Here is a 27814-nt window from a genome sequence, read left to right on the forward strand (position 1 = left end):
TTGTCTTTGTAAGGTAAACAACTTGACCATTATGCCAAACAACATGTGTGCAGGGAAACACTTACCACATATTCAAGACATTTTTACCCTCACCCATATTCAGTGGATGGTGCTTTCTTTTTCTTGTTTTAAGTATAGCATGCCACAGTTTGTTTGTTTGTTTATTTATATTTGTTTATTTTTTTTTGAGTATTTATTGCCGTTTATCGGGTAGTGCACTGATCAGTAAAGACCAATTTCAGGCTCAGCCTGGGAGAAGTACAGAACATTTCATAAACAAAAAATACAGAAATGTAAGCAATAACAGAATGTAGCATCCTTCTATCCCAAAGGATCATGGGTTTGTGCCTCTATTGGAACAATTTGAGTGGCGTCTTCTGTAGCTGTGCAGTCCAGTCTAGGAGTGGCAGTCCTTTCCACACTCTGAGCAGCAGTAGACAGATGTAGGTCTGGCATCCTGAACACGGTTCTTCCTTAGAGATCTCTTATCTTCTGCTCTCCTGGCCAAGGTGGTTTTATACATAGTGAGAGCTTCCTTCACTTGCTGTTTCTAGGCAGTCTTGTGTGAGGCGAGAAAATACCAATTGTTCACATTGATACAGAGAGTGCTGAAGTCATGCTTGCATATATCCTTGTAGTGCAATTTGGGTCACCCTTTTCATCCTCTTTCTGGACTCTAGCTCTACAAACAGGAAGTCCTTTGGTATTCTACCATCTGTCATGTGTGTGGCATGACCCAACCAATGCATATATCTCTGTTTCAGAAGGGTGAACATGGAGGTGGTTCCCTTCCTCTCAAGCACTGTGCTGTTGGGGATCTTGTCCTGCCTGAGTTACCAAGTATATGCCAAAGGCAGTACATATGGAGTACATTGAGCTGCAGCTCCTGTTTTGAGCACAGAGTCCATGTTTCACCGGCATGTAGTGATGTGCTCAAAATATTAAGCTGTGTAAACATGCACCTTGGTATGCAAAGTGAGCTTATTATTATTAGCTCATATTCTCTTTGTCACCCTAGAAAACAATTGTGGCAACTTTTCCATTGCACTTGTTGATCTTGCTATCAAGTGACAAGTTGTCAGAGATTGTAGGGGCTAGGTACATGAGCTCATGGACAACCTCCAGCTCATAGTTGCTCACCATGACTGATTGCATCTACAAAGAGAGTCATGAGTGACTGGAAGTTCTTGCTGAGTGTGAGCCACAATAGCTATGAAATCAGCAAACAGGAATTCCCTTAGCACTTCCTAAGCACCCTGTTCTTTGATCTAAGTCTTGACAGTTTGAGAAGGTTACTGTCCATTCTGGTTCGGAGAAAGATATTCCCTGTGGCAGTTCCAAAAGCAAATTTCAACAGAACTGAAAAGAAGATACCAAACAATGTTGTAGCCAGTACACAGCCCTGCTTTACTCCACTGAGAATCTCAAAAGGTTCGGATTTGGATCCATCGTGCATGATGGTCCCCCTTCATGGAAGGCTCTTTTAATGATAAGCGGTGTTGGAGAACAGACTATCTTTGCCAGAATCCCAAACAGACCATTCCTGCTGATAAAGTCGAATGCCTTGGTCAGATCAATAAAGTCAATATACAGAGATATGTTCTGCTCCTAGCACTTTTCTTGTAGTTCACGGAACACTGCAAGCAAACACCAGCTAATAAATCACGAAGAATATGGCTTAGGGATTTAGACCACAAGAGTTATAATAGTGCTTTTGTCCACTTGCTTTAATGAACTTCTTTAGACAAAAATCCAAACATTTCCACAGACTTTAATAAGAAAATGTAAATTGAATTAATGACATCACAATGTTCAGTTTCCCATTTAAAGTTACCATCTACTATAAAAACTCATAAGAACTCAACATAATTCAAATCCAAACTTAAAAAGTGTCATCATAGAAATGAACAGGTCATTAAACCATTACAACCCCCATAAAAATATACACATATATCTCAAACATTAGTTTAAAAAAAAAAAAATATATATATATATATATATATATATATATATATAGATATAGATATATATAGATATATATATATATATATATATATATATATATATATATATACATATATATGAATATGATTAACTTTTTATCTTTCTAAAGCTTTTAATTTCAAGACACATTTGACACAACAATAGTCATTCAAACCAGGGTGGGCATGGGCATTCAGCCTCAGCTGCCACAATAGCTCTCTTTCTTCTAATTCCAAAGCCCATGTTACTCTCCTAGGAATTTTTGGGACCTGTTCAACAACTAAATAGTGAAAGAAATGCCCTCGGTTACTCATAACATGTTTAGCCACTGCATTAATACTATTCTGTTTCTCTATATTATACTGGTGTTCATAAATACATTGCTTTAAGTGTCGTTCCGTCTTACTTATATAACAACTTGTGCATAATTTGCACCTAGCCAGGTAAACTATCTCTTTACTATTGCAATTAAATTTGCCATTGATATTATATGATTTCCTTCTTACTTCCAACAGTCTCTTCAAATTACAGCCTCTTTTGAAGATTAGTCTTGGTTTATCACCTAACTTCTGCTTAATTACCATATCTTCATTAATTAGGGCCCAATTTTTTTCTAAGGATATCTCTTAATTAATCCAGAGTCACTAGAATAAGGTGTGATGAAACTTAGATTATAGCTAGGGGTATCATACCCAATGGGGTCCCTGCTAGTTCAGGTTCACCCCTGCTGTAACACCATCACCATTATCTACACCTTATTATTCAAAATCGCTTGAAAATATCCTGAATATATTTTCCTAACAGTTTCTGCAATTACCTCATCAACCAGTTGTGGGGGGGGGGTAAGCCCTTTTAAGGAACATACTTCTAAGTAACTCACATTCCTACTGAAAGTCCTCATCCAATGTTGTCATCCTCACAGCTCTCACCAATTGGCCCTTAATTACTACTTTTTTCTGATGGTATGGGTGTGAGCTACTAAAATGAAGGAAGGTGTTAGAATATGTTGCTTTTCTATAAATTTTAGCTACATATCGTCTACCAAGTCTATACTTTAACAACTTGACATCCAAATAGGGGACAGAGTCGATTTCAAATTGAAATGTGAATTGTAAGAATGATGTTAGTTTGGTGATCTCAGTTACAAATCTTGCAACTACGTTACAGTCCCCCTTAAGGATTTTAAAGATGTCATCCAGGTACCTTGTGGACCAAAAAACGTAATCCTTAAACACCGCATTAGGGTACAAAAATTCTTTCTCCCAGTGGGCCATCACACAGTTTGCAAAACTTCCTCCACATGGTGACCCCGTTGCTACTCCTGTTGTTTTGTAGGTAAAAGTAATTGTCAAACATAATGAAATTATTGGCCAAAATAATATCCAGTAAATATTCAATCAAGTTTATTTCTTGAGATTCAACCCCTCTAGAAGTCAGAAAATCTCTCATCTAACTAATACCTACATCCCTGGGTATTACGGTATACAAATCCCTAACGTCTGCAGTTAGGAAATTGTAATTTTCATTTAATTCAAGACTATTTATTGCTTCCAGGAATCCCAACAAATGTGGGGTTCAAATTCAAGATACCTTTTTACTTTAATGTCTACTAGCTTTGCACAGCCATATGTGATCAACCTTCTTCCATCAACAATAAATTGAAGGGGGTGGGGTTCAAGATCTTTATGAATCTTTGGTATTCCGAAAATAACTGAGTAACTAGGAGCCACCATATTTAAATAATTATAGATGTCTATGCCAACTATAGCTTCTATAAATAGATTATTCAGAACAGATCTAACCGACTTATAGGCTCCATTTACTTCATTCAGAGTCACCCTTACTTACGCTTCACTCCCTCTCATTCTGTTCTTATAGTCATCCTCGTCCATGAAAAGTAGCCCTTCCCCGTATCTGTTTCATGACTCTAATATTTTCAAATTTCAATGCTTGCCTAGCCTCTTCAGTGATGCTATTTCTAACATAGAAACAATTATGGCTATTCAGAGTTGACCTAATATCCATGTCACATATTTTTTCAAGTAAAAGAAGTGTAGAATGTAGTTAGGAGTTAAATACACTAGTGACTCTCCATTCATGACCAAATTCAGCATCATTACCTAATAAAACATTTAAATTCAACTTATGCAGGTATATTTTAAAGTCAAACAATGTCCTGGAAAGACTGCCTCGTGCTGTAGGTACAAAAGATGAACCTTTTGCTATAGTTTTAATCAAGTCCAAGGGAACATCATAAGATGAATAGTTATAAATTTTAAAATCCCCTGAAACATTGTTCAGAATTTGTAGTTTGGACCCAGTATCACAACATACAGCTGTTGGAACATCGCAGATGTTAATTACTATCTCCTTAATCTGTTCTTCTTCTTCTGTCATCGATGCTGGTATGTTCCTCCCCTCGTTTGGGATTGGCCATTGCCCTAGTTCATTTGAAAATCCTGCCAATAGGTTGATTTTCTTGCTGCTGTCGATCTTTTAGATGTTCACTCCACCTTGGTAGTGCATTGTCATCAACATCATTGCTGTCATTCAAAAGTTCAGTTTCAGTATAACTGCTTCCTTCATTAGCATATTCAGCCTCTAGTTGGTTACTAGTACTACTATTAACAAGCTTGTACCCAACTTGGAACTCCACAGGAGGGGGATAGGCCATACACCTATCATAATCCCTTTGGTCCCTATTCATTTTCTTCATTTTGATTTCTTTAAATCCCCTAAGCCATATTCTTTGTGATGTATTAGTTACTTTTCTTGTAGTTGCCTAACAGAGAAAACCATGTCTATAGTAGACTGTCCAGCTCTGAACCCACACTGACACTCTCGGTAAACTCTACCCATGGTACAGAGAAGGCGGATGCCAGGTAGTTGTTACAATCACTTTTGTCACCTTTATTCGTATAGATAGTAACTATGTTAGCATCTTCATATCTTCCAGTACACTACCTTCTCTCCAGCAGTAGCAAAATGTTGCTTGCAATCCTGAGATTAGGGTACTGATTGCACACCTGAAAAAACAAAAAAGCAACAGAATAACAAAATAATTTAGACTAATTACACAGAAAAAACAGTGTATTTACATTCCAGTGAACAAGCACAGTGCAATGTACAATCAAGCAGAATATAATGTACAATATATGCATTACTTTTTAAAGTAACTCAGTCTTCAGTGAACCCCGAGAGAGGAGAAGAAACTCGGAAAGGAGACAGGTTAGTTGATATGTCCTGTGTTGTACAGATGCATTTGCCTTGAATGGAGAAATGCTTTTTGAGTTTAATTCTGAATTTCAAACAAGTATTGATTTCCTTATTGTCAATGGAGGGAGCTTGCCAAAGAGCAGGTGCCTGAGAGGAGAAAGCATGTGCAGTGCTTGGGAGTTTGGTTCCAAGGGTAATGAGAGTTGGAGTAGCTTGTGAGCAGTGTCTCAGGTTGTATGAGGAGTTTTTTTTTTTCACATGGAAGTCTAGCTGCAAGGGAAGTAAATATGTACAGTTGGAAGTAATTTGCAGAGTTGGGATCCTAAAAGTAGGTTAGATCTTTGTTTTTGTGTAGCTATTTGGCTTTTTCTAGGGTTATACAGTGATGCTTACAGAAGGGTAAGTTTGTAATGAATTGGCAGATGCTGTTAGAGATTATCTGGAACATGACAATGCTTTTCTTGGAGGCAGAACCATATTCAAGTTGAGAAAAGTGAACAACTTTGCCAGTGGCTGCTCTGGCTGGTTGGGATAGAAAAGGAGGGAGTTTATTTTGGCTGTCACTTTATCTGTGTAGAAATGCAAGTTTAGTGACTGATCAAGCTATAGTCCTAGGTATTTGAAGGTGGAGGTTGTCTCTGTGTCATGGTTGTATAGGTCAAAGATAGTTAGATTAAGGTGTTGGGTGAATTTTCTGTGGAGTTCCAAAAAGTATAGTTTTGGTCGTGGTGAGGTTGAGAAGTAGTTTATGAGCCATTGGTTTAGCTCATGTAAGTCTGACTGGAGTTGGCATTGAATGTTATTGTGAGAGTGACCTGAGACAAACCCACCTCCCTAGAAAACACAAGTGGAAAAAAACTAAGGGTATTGCTGCTCAACGCCAGAAGTCTAAACCTCAAGATGCATGCTCTCAAAGCCCTCCTCAGTATGGAGAACATCGATGTCTGTGCAGTGACTGAAACCTGGTTCAAGGCTCCTGAGAGCACCCCAGCATTACCAGGTTATACCTCATATCATGCTTTTCGGCCTCAAAACTTGGACCGAACCACAAAAGGAGGGAGAGTATCCATATTCATCAAAGATACCCACACCTCCAGGTTAGTGGCAACGCACGAAGCATCGGAGACCATCCAGGTGCAACTAACCATAGGCAAAACTGCCCTACAGTTTGTATCATGCTACAGACCACCCTCTCAAACTCAGGAACCCCACTCAGCCTTCCTGAAGACACTGGAGAGTATGAATGTCTCTCCAAATACCATCATATTGGGGGACTTCAACTACCTAAACATAGACTGGGAGCATTACTCAAGCCCCAACACCCTAGCCCAAAGGTTCCTAGAATTCATAAACTCAAATTCGATGAAACAACTAGTCACCACTCCCACGAGAGGAGATAATATACTAGACCTGATCATCACAAAAATGGCTACACAATGCTCCACACCGGAAGTATACCCCTCATTGGTGAGATCAGACCATAAATTAATCTCACTGGAAATCCACATCCCACCCCCACCCCCAGCACAAAAGACCACAGTGAAGAATTTCTCAAAAGCTGACTTCACACTTCTTAAGACTGAAGTGGTATCTTTCAAGGCCCCTGGGCCAGTGAAAACCACAGCCCACACCGCTGAATCCTTTATAAATGCTTTCTACGGACACCTTCAAGAATGCATGGATCATGCAATCTCAAATAAAACCAAGACCCATTCCCCCAAAGGCAGGCATCCTGTCTGGTGGACCCCAGCCATAAACAAGCTTTACAACAGGAGGAGGAAGCTACTACATGACAGAGCAAAATCCCCAAAAGGGAAGGCATCTCTGATCAGTACTAGCAAAAAACTAAGATCACTCATAAAATCATCCAAGGCCAACTTCGAGAGAAAAATCGCAAAAGACACTAAAGACAATCACAAGGCCTTCTTTAGTTATGTTAGCAACCTGGGTGGAAACTCCCAGATATGCTCAGAATTAGTCCAAAATTACAAAAAATACACTGAACCCACAGACATTGCCAACATACTGGCAGACCGGTTCAGTGCAAATTTCTCTCCCCCCCCCAAAAGAAGAAATATCTATCCCAGCAGAGTGTAGCCTCCCTGACATCTAAGATGCCCAGGTGAGAGCCGCCCTCTCCAAAGCTAAAAACACAGCATCAATGGGACCAGACGGTATCCAGAGTTGCGTGCTACATGAACTCCAAGAGGAACTAAACCCGCACATAAGGCTGCTGTTTAATCTTAGCCTTACTACAGGATACATACCCAAAGAATGGCATACAGCAACAGTGGTCCCACTCCACAAAGGAGGTGCTTCTACGGACCCTGGAAATTACTGCCCCATAAGCTTGACGAGCCTGGTCTGCAAAGCTATGGAGAGGATCATTATGGAACTCATAAACAAAGACATTGGGGACCTACAGACACTGGATCCTACCCAATTCGGCTTTGTCAAGGGCAGATCCTGCCTTTTGAACCTGGTCGACTTTTTTGAGACAGTCACTAAGGCCATTGATGAGGGTAAGGCAGTTCACACAGCCTACCTTGATCTTGCAAAAGCCTGCGACACAATACCCCACTCGGGCATCATAGACAAGCTCACCAGCTTAAAAGTAAACCCATATGTCATAAGATGGGTTGCAAACTGGCTCAAGGACAGAACCCACAAGGTCAGAATTGCTGGAGCCATGTCAGACTCTAAGCCAGTCACAAGCGGTGTCCCACAGGGCTCGGTCATGGGACCCCTCTTTTTCGGCATTTATTTTTCCGAGGTGCAAGCAAACATAGGAGGATTGTGGCTAACAAAGTTCGCAGATGACTGCAAACTGGGCGCCATAATTGATACTCCAGCGGACACAAGCATCCTTCAGAAAGGCCTCATAGAAACGGATAACTGGTGCCAGAGCCATGGCCTTAAACTGAACGCCAAAAAATGTATAGTCATACCCTTTGTAAAAAACAAAGTACCCACAAATTACCACATAGGTGGTAATCCATTAAGTATGGAAGAAGTAATCAGGGACCTAGGGACCCAAGTTGACAGTAACCTCTCATTTGACACTCACGTTACCAAGGTGGTTAGGAAGACCTTCTATATTACTCACCTTATCATGAAAGGATTCATATCTAGATCAAGAGAGGTCATTGTGCCCCTGTACTCTTCCCTTATCAGGCCCATAATTGAGTACCATGCCCCATTTAGGATGTACCTTACCCGACACCTGCAGCAGTTAGAAAGACACCAAAAGTACCTCATCAAGAGGATCAAGGGTCTCAAACATATGTCATATGCTGCCCGGCTGAAGAAACTCCACCTGTATTCAGTCACATATCGCCTACTCAGAGGCGATCTATGTCTGACGTACAAGGCCATGTCCAATCCGGAATTAATGGACATGCTCCACCCCAGAAAATCCAAATCCACCAGAGCCACGAGAGCGAGAGATTTGAACCTCAACATAGAAATAAATAGGATGTGCTGTTGGGACAGATTCATAACCCAGAGGCTCCCTACACTCTGGAACAGAATTCCAGTCCATGTTAGGCAGAGCCCCTCACTGACTCTCTTCAAGAGAAACCTTGACGAGTAGATGGGAGATCATAGGTTTACCCCGAGGGTCACTTCTGTGTCACTACTAGACAGCGGCACAGTAAACTAAACCCTAAATGGGCATAGTATTCTCATTCCAGGGGTGGCGAAAGCCACACACACTCGGGCTGGGCTTGTAAATGCCCTAGGGCAGATAGCCTAGTATGAACCTATGCACCTATGATCAGTAAATGACCATGTCTTCAGCATAGATGGTAAGTGAGAGATGGGTTTGGTCACAAGGAAGTTTTGTTAATGAATATAGAGAAGAAGAAGGTGGTCATGTTCATGTGGTCATGTAGAACTCTCCAGTCTGTCTAGCCATCTAGCTCCTCGAAATGACACACATACAATTACCTCTCCTCATTTGAATCCAGTCTTGCCCCTCAGTCATTCTCTGTTTCTACGGAAATATTCACATCTGTGTGTGCCACAATATCCTATTTTGTTTAGTCTGTGGTTGAGTTGCTTTTATAGATAACGCTCTCACTTTTCCAGTAGCCTTATCTGGACTGTCAAATATGAGCAATTCATCATTCCAGAACACATTTAGTACAACCAGGAATGAAAGTCTCTTAATTTTACATTTTGTATCACATCCACAGAATGCAGCCAGTGTTCAGTGTCACTTCAGAATAGTCATGTTCCACAAGTCCAGGTCTCCCTGCCGCAGGCGTCTTTCTCCCTGGTTGCCACAACAAACATAGTATTTTCTCTCTCTCACAGCAAGTCTAAATTTCTATCAAAACTGGCCTTGGTTTTCCATGCTTAACTTCATACTCAAGTAGTGACAAAGATTTGTCTTTTGCTGTTCCCAGGGAGACTTTCTCAAAAAACACTCTGCCATCTTTTTTTTTTTTTCTTTAAACACATTTCATAAGGTAAATTTTTCCCTCTCTTACCAAAACACCATGCAACCTTAAATTCTGATTTTTGTCCTCCACTCTATTTAAATGCTGTCTTAGCTGGTCTAACTGCTTTCCATCTCAGCTTCCTTATCATGAATCTTGCACATTTATGGTTTGACTGGTTCACTGGTTTCTAACAAGTCGTACAATCTTTCCATAGTCGTTGCCATTCTGAAATGCTTCATGCCTGCATTAAGCAATCCTTTTAGAGAAAGTGATAGAAGTTCAGAGGTATACACAGGTGGACAGAGAGATGCAGCTACTTAAGGAAGCCATGAGAATATGGCCAGATCAGTTAGTAGCAATGCATAAGGATATAAGGGCTATGTCCTTATTGAGATCATGATTAACTTTATTCAAGGCCTCATGTTCAAATCAGCCATAGTAATAATGTGTGAACAGCCATAGAAATTCCATAAATTGCATTTGGAAAATGTTACTGCATAGGTCAAGAATGTCAGAGCAGAATCAGATAGAGTTGAGCAGATATGTAAAATGTATAGTATGTACAATAATCAGAATCCTGAAGAAAGAGGTACTGTGTTGTGTAATACTGGAATGGCTGTGAAATAAGGTTGGGACTGATTTGTTTCAGTTCTGAGATGTTCATTATCTGATTTTTGTGGGTTATTATTCTAAACTTGTAGAAATAGTGATGTTAAGAAATATACAAGTGTGATACATGTTCTGCAAAGCATATTTCAAAATAAGAAGCATCAAAACAGTAATCTGTGACATTTATCCTTATTTCATTAGTCAGGAGGTTAAAAGGTTTGCAAATGAGAGGCAGTTTAAATGTATTACTGTTAGTTCACAGTATTCCCAGAGTAATGGTCAGTTGTAGTAGATGGTCCAGACTTTGAAGATCCTCTTGAAGAAATGTAACAGTACTGCTTTCAGTCTTTGTTAGTTCACAGAATCATGCCATTATAAAGAATGAAATAGTTGTTCAACAGAAGCAGTTGTGCTTGAACATGCTCTTGAACTGCGATCTTGCTACACACGTCTGGTTTGCAGATAAATACAAGGAGCAAAGATATTTAGACAAGACTAGATCCAGTTTGTTGAGTCAAAGAGCTAAACAGAGGAGTTTGATGATTACACTACTGTCTCAGGGAATGATGACTTCATAAGTTACAACTGATTCTGCTATTAGAAAAAGGCCAAAGTTGTATTAAATATGAAAGATCAGGGTACAGAGAGAAATGAAAGTTCTTAGGAGCAGACAAGTCATTCCAGAACCAGATGCACTACGGCCATGGAGCTACCCAATGTGGTTAAGAAGAAACCAAACTCAGCTAGATTTGTCTCCAGCTCTGTGACACAAAGGGATAATGCCCTGACTGTGACATGAGTTCAAACAACTCTAGTTCTAGAAGAGCCAATGAGGGGAATATATGAAATGAGTGGCTACAGCTTGCCCATCCTGTGGTGTGGTGGCAGTTTCTAGATCAGCTCTTCTACTGCTGTAATGCTAAGAGCAGAGACCCAAAGCATAGAATGCAGTAGCTGGTCTTGAGAGAGGTTTGAGATGTCTACCCAAGCTACATATGGTAGCACTTGCCTGCTCATTTGAAGGAGTGAGCATCTGCAGATGTGGGACATTGGTAATCCGTGAAGTAATGCAGTTGCTCATGTCACCACCAGAGACAAGGCTAGGGCTTAGAGCAGACACTTCTGTATTGCTCACATCCAAGCAGATATGAGTTGGGGGGTCTATATCACTTAATTGAATGGCTATTCAGTGAAACCACTCTTCATCAAACAGCAAAAAATAAAAAATGAAACATAAAACCTGCCAATGTGGGGGGCTATGCCACCCACACATCCCCTAACTAAATATACCAACTCCGAGATCGCACTGCAGTGGGGAAAAGGGCACTTTCCAGATGGTGGCCAACCACCTGTTTGCCCTAGTTAAAATTCAGCATTCATTGAAGAGCAGCTTCACTGAATAGGTGTTCGACAAATGGCAATTCACTGAATAGCCATTTGACAAAGTAAAATAGACCCAAGTTGGGGCTTAGAAACCCTCATGACCATCTGAATGACAAGCTTCTCTGGATGGGCTTACCTCTTCTTGTCCTGAGTATGACCCTAGTACTGGGAACAATTGGATGAGTCTAACGAGGAGAATTGATGGTCGGCAGGTATGGGGGCAAAATGCTTAAACTCAGTTGAAGCTGAACCATAGAAAAATTCTGTTCAACTTTCTAAATCTGGAAGACCAGCTAGAAAGTCACAAAAATGTCATGACTGCACATATTTGTGTAAAGTTTCAGATTATTCTTGAAGTTAAAGGACTGAACTGTATTTTGATAAAGTTTGAAAGGTTATTGAATGTTGTTGAATTTATTGTACTTACTCTTGACTTGCTAGTGCAAAGTTAACTGTAGCATTTGCAAAATGTTCTCTGCAGTAATTGTCTCATACATCATTATGGTTTAATCATATAACCTGTAGATGTTCCTTTAAAAAGGGGGATGCAAAGTATAGCTTTGAGAAAGGGGTATTTTAAGTAAGGTGGATTGCATGCCATGTGGTAATCTTGAGGCTTGTGGTAAAGATCTGGAAGTGTTAATATCGATTTTGCCTCATGTCTGTTCTCTTTGTTGCTTTGATTACTTCAGCAGAACTACTTTACAGTTGTTTAGGGGATCAAAATCTTCTGTCCCATCCTGGGCCTTAGCAACTTCATTGGGTATATCTAGTAATGCTGCTGGACAGAGCTGTGACAAAGGAATATGACAGCCTGAGCAGCACACTCATTTAGCAACCCAGTAATGATAGCTAAATGACAGCTTGTAAGCTGTTACACTATTTATAAGAACAGTGTATGAGCTGTTTATAAAATTATTGCAGTTGTAATCACTTAAATGATATTCTGTCGGCTATTATACTGTTTTTCCCAAATGTTCAGTACCCCTTACAAATTGGCAGCTGGAGCAGGTGCCCATTTACTCTTACTAGGACACTACTTCCTGAGATTATGCCCCTGCTGCAACAGGACATCTTGATGGTGTCAATCAATGTGATGGATGCATTCTGGCACAGCAGTGTTTAGGGGTTCTCACCAGGGTTTCTTCATTCCCTTCTGGGCAGATAGCAAGATTCTGTCAGACATATGTTATTATATCAAGATCTCAATGTAATTGGCAAAGGAAAATCTGCATAGCATATTTGGCAAAGATGCATTATAGTAAGCTAATTAAGAGACATGCACCAAAACAACTTTAAGATTTACCAGCATTGAGATTATCTTGATAAAGCTAGCTTTGGATAGTAAGGTATTTAAAGTGTATATGTTTGTCCAGGAATTCTTTTGGTTGTTTAAGATTCTGCATTTCAGAGCATCATTTATTGTGTGTATGAAGCATTATATATGCATCTAACTCTCATAAAGAAATACTAACCTTTCAGCATTCTGAAAAAAGAAACTGACTTTGTAGCACTGTGCCTTTTATTTGGCCTTGTAATTGTATTTTTCACAGTCACATACAAATCTTTCTACTCTTGAAACATGAATTAAGCCTCAGATGCTTGCCTAATTTGATTTTAAACAATTTTGAGAGCACAAAAGCTTCAGGAAAGGAAAGGATTCATTTTAAGCTGTCATTCTGCACAAAAATGAAATATATTTAGACTGACAAAGTAAATTGTAATAGCCAGCTGCAAAAAAGTAAAGTGGAACAAATAAAAGCATTACTGTGAACCAGTGATATGACCGCTTTGAAGAAGCAGCTCACTTTATGAAGATTATAAAATGGTAGTGCACTTCAGGATGATTATTCTAAGACTATCTTGTACATTTCTTGTTGCCTATTCTCTTTTCTGACTTTTAAGAAATAGTTTTCCTTCTCATTTTAATATATTTTACTGTTTATCTAATGGCCCTTTCCTAACACCGTGTTATAAATCTTTGGTGTATTTCTTCCTAAATTGATCGATTCATTTATCTTTCTATAGGCATGCATATGCTAGCTGGTAGATAATTATTTAAGGTTTGTATAATATTCTGGTGTGGTTAATGCAGGGTTTACCCAAGGCTGGTGTTTGCCCATATGACCAGACATAGGCAACACTGGGTAATCCTGCGTTACCTATATACACAGATATTGCATGGTGTCTTTATAGAGTGATGCTGTTTAAAAAAGAAATGTTGTGCTATGAAACTACCTATCATTTCTGTCTCTCCTTGCTAATTTCTGTGTCTGGAGAAGGCTTAGTAATGTACTGTCCATCTATATGTTTACACTTCCATATTACATCAGATTTAGTGTATTTGCTGCCCTATATTTTTAGAGGGGATAATCACGAGAGTATGTACGTTCAGCTATTTACATCTGGATGTATTTGCCCTCCTGACATATTGGGAGTGATTTTTATTAATTTTTAAAAATGTTTATATAATATTAGCAGTGTTATTGTGTGTATGAAAATGTAGTTTTGTCTCAATGTAGTGGTACAGAGAAAATGGAGACTGTAGTTTTATTTATTTGGATACATTTGCTGACTTCTTTATATATAGATGTTATGTAGTCCATTCTCGCCTACATTCTTACCCGTGGGTTCGGCTCCGACTCGGCCATACTCTCAAAGTCTTTCAATCGGCAGGTCTAAGAGGTATCCCATGCTGCACTGCTCCCTTTCCCCAGGTCTCATTTGCCACTCATAAAGCTCAGACGTGGTCTCGCTATTGTCTGTGGCTAAGTATAACTTTTCGTCTTCTTTGACCAAAATTGTTGCTCCAAAAGCTATTTTCATAGCTAGGTGTGTGTGTTGTTGGTTTGTGGAAGCTTTTTTGTGTGGCCTTTGTCTTAGTATCCCGTTAGCTATCTCCCAATGGGCTAGGCCTATTTCAGTTAGAGGACCTAGTCCTCCATTTGTTATCTGCTTCCCTTCTGTGTTTGTTTTGTTTTTTAGGTACCCTATCCCTCCGGGCTAGGGCCGTTTAAGTTAGAGGACCTAGTCCTTCCCTTGTTTCCTGTCAGGGCCGTTTGAGTTAGAAGTCCTTGTGTGGTGTCTGCAGTTTAGAGTTTAGTTCCCGCGCTTTGTTGCTGGTGTCGGGTTTGGCTGTTGTGTTGTGTCTAGTGTCCTGCCGATTATGTCCAAGGATACAAAAGAATATAAGCCTTTGGGCTTCAAGAAATGTAGTAAATGTGGGTATAAGATGTCGATTACTGATGGGCAATCTGTGTGTGTTTATTGTTTGGGGGCTATCCACCTTCAGGAGTCTGGTATGTTCTGTCACACATTCAGCCCTCATGTTCTTCAAGAAAGGAAGAACAAACTAATTCTGAAGGGATTACTGAAACCCTCCTTCGAGGAAGATTTGGAGAGGTCTTCTAGTGCTAAGTCCTCTCCCTCTAAAAGAGACAAAACCTCCAAAGCAAAAAAATGATCTCCGGCTCCATCAGTCTTATCGGAACATCTGGAGAAAGTTGCTAAGTCTACTGTGGCATCCTCAGCTCCAATGTCTTTGGTGCTGAAGGAAGTTGGTGAATTGACAGAACCTACATCGGCTCCCAGCCTCTCTGAGCCGGTGACGGAGATACTAGCTCGGTGCCGGTCACCAGTTTTTAGACCGGTTTCTCCTCCTTGCAGGTCTCCTTCTGAAAGAAGGTCTAGATCTCCTACCTTGTCCTCTAGGTCCTCCAGGACTCTCTCTGATGTAGATGGGGATAGAGTGGTGCAGAGACTGCTCCAATCACCATTGCTGGCTAAATTGCTTTCGGCTCCAGCCCAGTCGGCTCCGGAGCCCGTCACCCATCCATCGTCGACAGATCCTCCGAGCAAATCTAAGCCTTCAGAGCCAGAGTGGTCGGCACAGTCTGATGCTTCTAGGTCGGCTTTGATAGCCCATCCTGGCTTATCGGCTCCGATCACAGCTTTGACCCCGTCGACTCCGTCCACAGGGTCCAGGACTCATGGTTCCTTGGTTTGACCCGAGGGGGGAGTCTCGGGACGCTCTTCAGCTCATAGCCTCCCTCTTGGTGCTTCGGCTCGGGTGAGCCTGACCCTTGCTTTGGCTTCGGACCTTGTCTCTTCTGCTTCGAGGTCTTCCACGGTTGGTCGATCTTCAGAGCCAGAGGGACCAGCTTTCGAGGTCCTGCAGAGCTTGCTGGCCAGGTCTTCAGCTGCATCATATAGCATTGACACTCTACCCCCTCCAGCTCCGGTATCAGTCTCTGATCGCCCCCTATCCTTGGACAGCGGAGACCCAAGGCCCCAGGATACCTCCATGAGTGGTCCCCAATTTTCTGAGGGCCCCCCAGAATTTTTGCCTGAGGAGCCACCCAGGAAAAGAATGTGCAAGAGGAAGCACATTGACTCCCAGGAAAAGTCTCTCACATCAGACACCGGCCTCGAGGAATCAGAGGGGTCCCATAAGTCGTCCTGTGAGGATATCTCTTTCACTGATATCCTAGAGATCTTGAAGCAGAGAGGCGACTGGCCCTCTAAACCCCCCTCCGAGGAGGAGTTGGTGTTCCTGAAGGCCTTTGGGGCTCAACCCTCCGCCTCCTGGGTTTCTCCACCCTTCGACGAACTCCTGGATCTGGTTTGTCAAAGGGTGTGGGAAACCCCTGACACTGTGGAACCAGTCCCCAGGAGACCCAACAAATTTCTGTCCGCCCCCACTGGCAAAGAGTTTCTCATGAAGGGCGTTCCAGTAGATGCCATGGTGATGGCAGCAGCCACCAAGAAGAAACTGGCTGAGACTTCATCTACCATCCATCCCCCTAACAAGGAGTCTAGGACCATGGACCGGTATGGGAAGCGTATGTTTTCTTCAGCGGCCTTTACTCTGCGGTCACTGAATTACTTGTCACATTTTACATGGCTCCAAAGAGATCTCCTGAAAGAGCTTGGAGATTCCCTACAGGGTAACGTTTCTGATGCAGTGGCTCAGAAAGTCAACGCTCAGATGTCTACCCTAAATTCTATTGCAAACTCCTCCATGAGGCTGATCTCTTACGCAGCCGAAGGAGCGAGTAGGGCAGCGAGTTCTGGAGTTTCTCTCTGGAGGCATTCCTGGATGTGCCTCTGTAATTTTGCGGAGGCCTTCAAGTCTACATTCACCAATGCCCCATTTGATGGTTCCTCGTTGCTCGGAACCAAGGTGAAGGACACTCTCACTAGGTGCGAGCAAGAGGGAAAAACTCTGTCTGCCGTGGGAGTCCATTTTTTCCATGCCTTCTAGACCTTATCCCAAGGTCCAGAAGAGTGGAAAAATGTGGTTCAAGAAATCACAGTGTTTTTTTCTTGATGCACAGTGATTCCCCCTCCAGATGCAGGGCAGGGAGTGGTAACTCAGGTAGACGCCGCCCTAGGGGCAGAGGAGGCCCACATAATCAGGGAGACTGCGACTCCCTTCGTGGTTCTCCCTACCAGTGCTCCTGATGGGAGGCCTGACTGCACGTCTCCGGAGCCAGTCGGGGGTCGCATTTCACTATACCCAGAAGCCTGGCAAGACATCACCCAGGACCAGTGGGTATTAAAAATAGTTTCTGGAGGATATCACATTCCCTTCTCTTCTCCTCTCCTACTGAATAAAAGAATCCCAGATGTTCCACCCAATCAAAGGGATTCCGCAGATTCAGAGGTTATAAAGTTGCTAGAAAAAGGAGCCATCCAGCATGTTGCCTCAGACCAAATCGGATTAGGGACTTACTCCAGATTCTTTTTGGTGCTGAAAAGAACAGGGGACCTGAGACCCATCTTGGATCACGGCTGCTTGAACCTCCACGTGAAGAAGTCCAAGTTCCAAATGGTCACATTGCAATCTATTCTCCCATTGTTGGGAAAAGAAGTGTGGATGTGCTCCATCGACCTCAAGGATGCTTACTACCATATAAAGACGGACAGGGCATCCAGAAGTCATATATGCTTCCGGCTGGGAGCCAGTCATTTTCAATTTTGTGCCCTGCCCTTTGGTCTCACCACAGCCCCCAGGGTGTTCAAATGTATGGCAGTGGTGACAGCTCACTTGAGACCTCTGGGATTCCAAGTGTTTGCGTACCTGGACGACTGGCTCGTTTCTCCCACCACCAGGCATCTGCTAATAAGACCAGAGATGCCACTATCAAGTTGTGTCAACAATTGGTTATCACTCTAAACTGGGAAAAGTTTGCCCTGTTGCCCTCGCAGCTTGTCATCTTTATAGGCACCGAGTTAGACACCGTGCTCATGAGGGTGTTTTTACCACAAGAAAGGATTCAGGGTTTGCAACAACAGGTATACGCATTGCTTCCTCTGAAAAAAGTAAAGGCAAAAACGGTTCTCAAATTGTTAGGGACAATGGCTGCAACAATTATGCTGGTTCCTCTTGCGAGGCTACGCATGAGGCTCCTTCAGTGGCTGCTCTTCGCCCAGTGGTCTCTACAACATCTTCCGCTTTCTCATCTTATAATGATCACAGACAAGTGCAAGCAAGATCTACGCTGGTGGCTTCACACCAGCAACCTCAATGCGGGAAAACCCTTCGTCCCATCCCCTCCTGTTGTAACAGTGACCACGGATGCCTCCCAAATTGGGTGGGTGGGGGGGCATTATCTTGGCAGGACAGTCCAAGGCACGTAGCAGGAACACGAGATACATCTGCATATCAATATCTTGGAGATGAGAGCAGTGCTACTAGTGTTGCAAGCACTTCAGAGCTTTCTTCCTCTCGGGACAATTGCGATCCACTCAGACAATATGTCGGTGGTATGGTATCTGAACAAACAGGGAGGAACCAAGTTGTACCCCCTTTGCACATTCCGGGGAAGTCCAACGTGATCACCGACAGGTTGAGCAGAGCTATTCTGATACCTCATGAGTGGTCCCTGAACAGTCAGGTTGCGTAGCAGATTTTCCGCAGATGGGGTCAGCCTTGCTTTGACCTGTTTGCCAGTCCCCTCAATACCAAGTGCAGCAGCTACTTCACCCTTATCCTCCCTCAGCAGGAGTCACCCAGGGATGTTCTAGTTCATGACTGGCCCTCCGGTCTACTTTATGCCTTCCCACCTGTTCCTCTGCTGACAAAGGTTATTTAGAAAGTGCAATCCTTTGGAAGCAGAATGATTCTGATTGCTCCACACTGGCCTAGTCAAATTAGGTTCCCCTTTCTCCATCCCTATCTCATGGACAACCCCTGGATTCTGGACCCACAGCCAGATCTACTGACTCATATGTCAGGGCAGTTCCATCCCTCTCTTCAGACCCTCCAGTTGACAGCCTGGCTACTCCAGTTCCATCACTAGTCAGGCTTCATCATTTTTCTCCGGAAGTGGTTCATATTCTGTCTTCTTCCCATAAGCTTTCGACCAGAAAGATTTATTCCAGTAAATGGAAAAGATTCTCTAGCTGGGCTCATGCAAGACAAATTGATCCTTATACAGCTCCAATTTCTTCAGTTCTGGAATTTCTCTCCATGCTTTTCAATCAGGGGTCAGCAGCCACAACCATTAAAGTCCAGTTGGCAGCTATTTCCACTTTTCATGTCGCTAATGAACCCAGTCTAATGGAGCATAGACTTTGTAAGGTATTCTTGAAGGGTACTATGCTGCTTCACCCTCCAGTCTTTGACCCGGTCACGCCTTTGGACCTAAATTTTGTGCTGCAGTGTCTTACTTCGTCCCCCTTTGAGCCTGCAGCTACTTGTGAATTGAAATATTTGACTTGGAAGACGATCTTTTTGGTAGCCATCACTTCAACTAGACGTGTCTCGGAGCTCCAAGACTTGTCAGTCAGACCGCCTTACTTGATATTCACAAGGACAGGGTTTCCCTCAAACCAAACCCTTCCTTTATGCCGAAAGTGGCTTCGGTTAGTAATCTCAACCAATCCATTGAACTGCCCGTATTTTTTCCAGAGTTTTCAAATAAGACAGAATTTAAATTTCACCAGCTGGATGTTCATAGACAGTTGCATTTTTATTTGCATAGAACAAAAGATCTTAGAAAATCGGATCAGCTATTTGTCTCATTTTCAGAAAATAGGATTGGGTCTCCTGTTTCCAAAGTGATCTTGTCTAGATGGATCTCTAGTTGTATTTCCTTCATTTACGCCTCAGGTGGTAAGGAGTTACCATTTAGAGTGAAGGCTCATTCTACCCATTCGATGTCTACCTCTACAGCATTTCAGGCCAGGATGTCTATGGATGATATTTGTGCTGCGGCTACACGGGTATCTCCTCACACCTTTATTACTCACTACAAATTGGATTTGATATCCAGAGGCAGATCTTCCTTTGGTTCCACAGTGCTCAGGAGTATTTTCCACTGAGCCTCCCAGGGTTCAGGTGCTGGGGATGGTGTCCCACCGGTAATAATGTAGGCGAGATTGGACTACATAACATTAGGAAGTTATGTACTCACCATAATGTTCGATGTATGTAGTCCATCTCGCCTCACATTCTTACTTACCCTCCCGACATCCCCCATCCTGGAGGGCCTAGAGGTTAGTTCTGGTTTCAGTACTCCTTTTATTATTGGAATGTTTTTCCTTCTCTATGTGTTATGTGTATGGAAGGTGAGTGATTGAGCTTGCAGCAAACAAAATCTGGGGAAAGGGAGCAGTGCAGCATGGGATACCTCTTAGCCCAGCCAATTGAAAGACTTCATGCTAGAGTATGGCCGAGTTGGAGCCAAGGTTCAGCTCCGAACCCACGGGTAAGAATGTGAGGCGAGATGGACTACATACATCGAACATTATGGTGAGTACATAACGTCTTGTTTTGGAGTTGGCCTTTTCCACTAGATGATCATACACTTGTGAGCAATCAGTTGCTGTTCACATTTTTGACTAGTAATGACCATTCACTGTATAATTATAATTATTGTAGAACACAAGATAATATTCTGCTCCTTGTAATGAATATCCTTTTGATCTTCAGTACTGTATGTATCTTGCCTTGATTTGTTTATATAAATAAAATGCTTCCATCTGAGAAATGTGCTGCTAAGGATATAAAATCATAGGACATTAGCATATTACAGAGTAATGCATGAAAGAATGTAAATGCCATATATTTTTTGTCTCCATAGTCCATACCTACAGTTCAGTGATTGCAGGTTCATCAGTTTTTCTTCATTTTTGTTTCCCATCGTGGTTTATTAAAATCACTCGCAATTCTGCCGTGCAAGCTGGCAATGCATTGTAGTGAATTTTTCACTTTTTGCCACGATTGTGTGACTGTGGGGATGTGGAGTTTGCACCCCTTTCCTTTATTTGTATTTTAAGACATTTTGAATTACTCTTCTCAGTTTTGGATGATCTACTTGAATAAGAGAAAGGCGTTTTCTTCATCTTTCTTCAGTTGAATAAAGTTATTGTGAGCAAATGCAGCACAAGTCACCTAGCATGTCCTGTTTATGTATAATCTGTGTTGATCTTCAAGGAGGACTGCTGCAACAATAAATCACATCCCACTGCGTTTGTCCTCAGCAGCCCTGTATTCCCTATGTAAGCTTATGTTAATCTTGTATCTATTCCATATGGCGTTTGAATATACTCAAGGCAGTACCATAAATAAAGCCAAAATTATTAGGCAATTTCTTCTTACTGCCTCAGGTGCTTTAAAAACATCCTGCATCAGTGCCAGAGTATTTTCAGCTATGTATTGACTCACACTTACTGCTTCACCATTACTGTTTTCTTTAAAAGAGCCTCTGTTCAGACTTTGTATATCCTGGAACAGTGATTTTTAACAGCATACAATTTGTATCACAACTGTTAGTATGTCAGTCAGGTTGTGGGGTTTACTGTCTACTTTAATTCACAGAAAATTCCATGTTGCAGTTACTAGAAAAAAAAAGGAGAAAATTACAGAGGCTATGAGAGGCGAATACCAAAGAAGCTTTCAACAAGTGCAAATGGCATACTGATCTTCTAATGATGCTATTAAACAGCGACATGCAATCATTTTCTAAAGAACCAAAATACGTTTTTTTTTTCTAACCTCAGTAGTACCTAAAAGCTAAAACTATTGAGAGCTTACATTTTTGTCTGTGTTGGTATCCCCAGGACTTGAAAAAGTCCAAACTTGTTTTGTCTTTAGTGTTGCCAAATACAAGTCGTCTAGTTTATACTCCCTTCTGGATTCAGATCTGTTTCATCCCATCTCTGACTATAGAATCTTTTGTCAGCGAATATTGTAATATTGTTTGGGAAACTGCATTAAAACAGTAGAGCCCTAAATTGATATATTGGTTGTTACTTTCCTCAGTCCAGTAGAAGTTTGTGGATTGAACAGTGAGATGCATATATTTGTAGATACCTGCCAAGGTTCAAGTGGAGAAATAGAAAAGGACACCTTCAGCTGAAGCATCTAATGAAGGTGAAGATGGAGATTTCCTTCTGAGTCAAGATATCTTCTCCTTCCTCTGAACATTCAGATAGGAGGTTTCTTCTTCTCACTCCTCAGGGTGTCTACTGGAAAAATAATTCTGTTTGAAATACTTTAAATTATATGGGCAAATTTTTAGCTGGCCTGGGTTAAGCAGTGAGGCTTCCTATGTAAAGTGGAATGCTGAATTCTGAATGAGTCTGAATGCACAATTTACTGCCTCTAAGAAAACTGAAAGAATGCATAAAACACTCTATGATAGACAGGATCTGAATAATCCACACAAGACTAATCCTGGTAGTGTTTGTTTATTCACCTTTGACAAGATTGTGAAGTGTGCACTTTTGGCAATCTTACCTTAGATGCAGATGTAGAATTATTAAGAAAATATGGAGAAAAGGTTTATAATTATATCTATTCAAACATGTATTGGGCAAATAAGTTATTTTATGAGTGTATTATTTTGCAATGCAATAAAGTAAATTTACAGTTCATTTTTATTAGCAGTATTTCTGAAAGTCTAAAGACTTGCTGCTGTTGACATGGTAGGATTGTTACCTTTTAGGTATATGTCACACTTCTCAAACACAGAAAACTTTACTATCCAAATAAGAAATAATTTATGAGACAGAGGTTCTTTCCAATTTTTTTACACCAAAAAAGTTTAAAGGAAAACATTCTAATAAACTTTAATTCCTCAAGTAAGGGAAGCGTCAACCAAAGAGCTTCTAAATGACGTGTACCCATTCCTGTGTCCCAGTACTACCAGGAGATAGTTTTTAGAGTTATTTGCCTATGCTGGAAAAAGGTTACATCAAACCCAAATGCTGTTCATAGAATTTCTTCAAATACTACAAATGTAGCTTGTTCCACAGACAACCTTAACATTAAGTAGAAGAAGCACTCCAAATAATGGTTCTGTTGTTATCGATGAATACAATAGAAAACAAGTATTTATAATAGGGAGGTCAATTTTTTTTGTTTTGAAGAATGCACTAGAGAACAAGTGCCTTTACACCAGAGAGGTCAATATTTTTGATTACTGAAGAATGCAATAGACAGCAAGAATTACTAACAGAGAAGTAATGATTTTTCTTGACTGATGCTCATTCCCATAAAGGGGAGTATATCGGGACAAGTCATATTGGAATACTTTGAAGAACACACAGATGTCCTTCGTGGTTCACATGTTGCAGCCAGCAGCAGCCCCCGATCGGTCAAAGTCTGGATCAGGCGTCAGCTGAGTTCGCTTTTATCCTGACGTCAATGCGCAAGAAGGTATAAAGACCTCAGCAAACGCCATTTCCCCAGTCTTTCTTGCTGCGCAGTGCCCTTTGCAGTTCACTGATGCTGGTCGGCCTGTTCCTGTTTGTTTATGAATTTTATCCTAGGATTTTCGTTTTATAAGATAAGTACCCCATTGGGGAGGTCTTTTTCTTGCTCCAGTCAGATGTCAGAAAAAGTTAATAACTGTATTTCTTGTGGGAAGCAAATACCTCATAGGGATTTTCACTCTTACTGTATTCCCTGCCTGGGTCCTGACCACGACGTTGCTAATTGTGCATTTTGTGCTAGATTTAATCAGTGTACTATTAGGCGTAGATATAACTTTGCCTTTTACTATTTTGGAAAAAGGTTTAATTATAACATGTCTTTGGATTCTTTTCCGGCTTCTGGGGTGTGTAAGAGGCGTAAGGATGCAGACAGGCCTCCGAGGTCCACAGCAAAGGATGTTACTCAGTTATTGCCAGTTGCTGGTTCGTCGGTCGTCAGTGAGGCACCTTTGCAGCCCCTGTCGTCCGCCTCTTTTGAACCAATTGCCTGTACCAACTCCGGTGTGGAGCTGATGGGGTCTTCAGAATTTCCAGGGACTGGACCTTCGATACTGCTCCCTCAGTTGGGTCTGGAGCCGGTAGGCAGGTACCAGCTTCTGCGGGAGTTCTCAGGCCTTCGCAGCTTCCTGTAAATGTGGATTCAGTTTTACTTTCAAAGACAAAGTCTAAGGCTCCAGCTAAAGTGAAATGGCAAGCACAGGCACCTTTTGATCAGGGTCCTAGGCCTCAGAGGCAGATGCTTAGGATGGCTGAAGATCTCTTAACTATGATCAGGGGTTCACATCCCCCTCCTGACAAGAAGCCTAGATTACAGTCCGATTATGATTCTTCAGACCAAATTTCTGTTTCTTCTGCTTCTTCCCTTGAGCAGGATTATTCTTTTCCTCCTTATGAGGATTCTGATGCTGAAGATTCCTTTCCTTCAGCTTCTCCTCCTGAGGATTATTCTTTTGGTGAAACTTTGCATGATATGAGGGTGCATTTTCACTGGGAAGGGCAGGAATTCTCTGAATCCAAGAAAAGGCTTAGGGATTTTCTTCTTCTCCCACAGCATAGGCCTCTGGCTATTCCCCCTGTATTGGACATTGTAGATGATGTTTTTCGGAAGCTTCTCTCTCTCCTGATTCTTTTCCCCCTGCTCCGGTCAAACTGGATAGGTATTATAGGGTTCCAGATTCTCACAAGTTTCTTTTTAAGAATCTTTCACCTGATCCACAAACAATTTCTCAGGGTCCAAAGGGTGTTAAAGCGACCTCTGCTAAAATTCCTATTCCCTCTGACCGAGAGTCCAGGGCTTTTGCAGCAGGATGTTCTGTTTGGGCCCAAAGCTGAAGAGGTATTAAAGAAAACGGAGGACAAAGCCAAATCTATGCAGACGGTTAAGGATTTTCTACAGGTGCAACCTCCTAGATTTAGCAGACACTGGCCAGCTAAACCTTGGTCCTTTTCGGGCTCAGACAGGACTCAGAGAGGCAGATTCAGGCATTCCAGAGGTAGGGGACAGGCACAGACCCATTTTAGGAATAGGCAGTGGAGTGCCCCCTCTCCCAAAGGAGGTGAAGATAAGTCTCAACCCTACCGAAAACAGTCTTTATGACTCTCCTTTTCTGGTTCTAGGGGCTCCTCTCCTGGAAGCACCTTTGGGAGGAAGGATTTCTCTTTTTTATCAAAATTGGAGCCACATAACCCGGGACAAATGGGTTCTGGACATAGTCTCAAGAGGTTACAGATTTCATTTCCACACCATGCCAAAACTGAACGGTTGGCCAGATTTGCCAAATCATCAGTGGGCAGAGGCTCAAAGGCAGGTTCAGTCCCTCCTGGCTATGAGGGCCATAAAATTGGTACCAAATTTAGAAATAGGGCAAGGTTTTTATTCCAGACTTTTCCTGGTTCCAAGGAAGAAAAATTCGTGGAGACCAGTCCTGGACCTTTCTGTACTAAACACCTTCCTAGATATCCCAAAATTCAGGATGCTCACTCTGCAGCAGCTGCTGCCTATGTTGGCAAGAACGCTTGGCTGGTGACTTTGGACTTAAAAGAAGCTTACCTGCATATTCCTATAAGGCAAGAGTGCAGAAGGTATTTATGTTTCAAAGTGGGCTCGAAGCATTACCAGTTCTCTGTGCTTCCCTTTGGCTTATCTACTGCGCCCAGGGTCTTTACAAAGTGCCTGGCACCAGTAATGGCATTTTGCAGACAGAAGGGGATTCAAATATACCCTTATCTGGGCATGTTATTCAAGCAGACGACAAAGACACTCTACTTCGGCATCTAGCTTTTGTGCAGCATCTTCTTCAGTACCTCGGTTTCACAGTGAATCTAAAGAAATCAAATCTGGTACCCACACAACAGATTACTTTCCTGGGTGCTCTTCTGAGTACTACAACCCAGATGGCTTCCTTGACACCAGACAAAAAAGTGCAACTGGCTTCTTCTTTCTGACACCTGGCTTCAATGAAACAGCTGACTGCAAGAAAAATTCTGCAGGCTTTGGGTTACATGGCTTCCTGCATTCTACTAATACCATATGCAAGACTGCATATGAGGAAACTGCAGTGGTACTTCAAGAGTGTATGGTCTCAGCATTACCACAGTTTGGAAACAGTAATCACGATTTTGCCTCGTCTCCAGCAAGAGTTTCTTTGGTGGGCCGAAGCCTGTCTACAGAACAAGGGGAAGCCTTTTTGTCCTCCACCGACCAACCAAGTTCTGACAACAGATGCTTCAGATTATGCCTGGGGAGCCCACATGCACGGGAGATGTCTTCAGGGTGTTTGGACAAAGGAGCAACACACCTGCACATAAATTTGAAGGAGATGCTGGCTGTACAGAATGCCCTGATAGCCTTCAGGGACCTTCTTCTACCAGGACAATTGTTGATACAGACAGACAACACTACAGTGATGTGGTACATAAACAGGCAGGGGGGCTCTCATTCTTACCCCCTGTGCAGATTAGCCATGACTCTATGGTACACTGCTCTGACCTGCAGTGTCGACTTACAAGCGCAATTCCTGCCAGGAAAAGACAACACTGGCAGACGCATTGAGCAGACAAATTTCGGATCCACACGAATGGATGTTGGATGTTCGGATATTCAGGATGATTATAAAGGCGTGGGGATGTCCGGACATAGATCTCTTTGCATCCCCTCAGAGTCATCAACTTCCGACATTCTGCACAAGGACCTACCACAAACTAGCATGGAAAGTGGATGCCCTCTCATTCAGTTGGAAACACCTCTCAGTATATGCTTTTCCTCCTTTTCCTCTTCTACCTCGGGTACTTCTGAAGATAACACAGGACAGACCGCAAATGATTTTACTGGCTCCCAGTTGGCCTCGGATTCTGGTATTCCACTCTGATGAACCTGGTTCGGGAGCCTCCCTGGATTCTGCCTCAAATCCCTCATCTACTGTCTCAACGGGATGGCCGGATACTGCACAGTCATGTAAAAACTCTGAATCTAGCTGCCTGGCGGATCCAGGGTCTGTAAACACCTCTACCCTTTCCAAACAGGTTATGGATGTGATCCTTGAAGCTAGACGGTCCAGCACTAGAAAATCTTATGCGGGTAAATGGAAAAGATTTTGCTCCTGTAATCAAGTCCAGGGTGGTGATTCTGCTGTTCTGAACATTCCTCTGATTTTACAGTATCTGACAGAGTTGTTACATTATCTTTTTGGTCTGTTAAGCTTCATGCTTCTGCTATTTCTGCACATTACGATACAGATCCTCCGATTTTTTTCTCATCCATTACTTAAACAATTTCTTAGAGGGGCTAAGAATATTTGGCCCCTTATGAGGGCTCCTGTTCCCACTTTGGATCTTAACTATGTTTTGAAGAAATTAACCTGGTCTCCTTTTGAACCTGCAGCTTCCATGGATTTGAAATTTTTGTCTTGGAAAACTGCTTTTCTTTTAGCTATTACCTCTGCTAGAAGAATTTCGGAATTGCAAGCACTGATGGCTGTGGAACCCTTCCTTATTTTTCATCAGGACAGGGTATCTCTACGGACTAATCCCACCTTTATGTCCAAGGTGGTTTTGGCAGTGGCCTTGAATCAGTCTATTCATTTGCCTACCTTTTATCCTAATCCTCAAAGTGAGGAAGAAAGTCTTTTGCACTCTTTGGACATGCACAGGCAGCTTTGTTTATACCTGGACAGGACCAAGATATTCCGGAAATCTGATCAGTTGTTTGTCGCTTATGCTCCTACTGTTCAAGGAAAAGCAATCACTAAGCAAACTATTTCCAAGTGGATTGCCCATTGCATCAAGTTCTGTTACTCTTATCATGGTAATCCAGTTCCTGTTAATGTTAGGACTCATTCTACCCAGGCTACTGCTACTTCAGCAGCTTTTCTTTGTGGGGTTCCTACCAAGGATATGTTGGAGGCTGCTACTTGGAGTTCTGTACATACTTTTTCTAAGCATTACAACCTCCCTCT

At 42.1% G+C, this 27814-nt stretch overlaps 1 protein-coding gene across 2 annotated transcripts in view; it reads left to right on the forward strand.

Annotated features, from left to right (window-relative positions):
• The window catches only part of UGGT2 (UDP-glucose glycoprotein glucosyltransferase 2), a 4352373-nt gene that overhangs the window by 3250315 nt on the left and 1074244 nt on the right, over positions 1 to 27814 (forward strand). The gene's annotated exons all lie outside the window — the stretch shown is intronic.

This window comes from Protopterus annectens, chromosome 5.part1 (genome assembly GCF_019279795.1).
Source record: "Protopterus annectens isolate FY-2018-M chromosome 5.part1, PAN1.0, whole genome shotgun sequence".
NCBI classification, from domain to species: Eukaryota; Metazoa; Chordata; order Ceratodontiformes; family Protopteridae; genus Protopterus; species Protopterus annectens.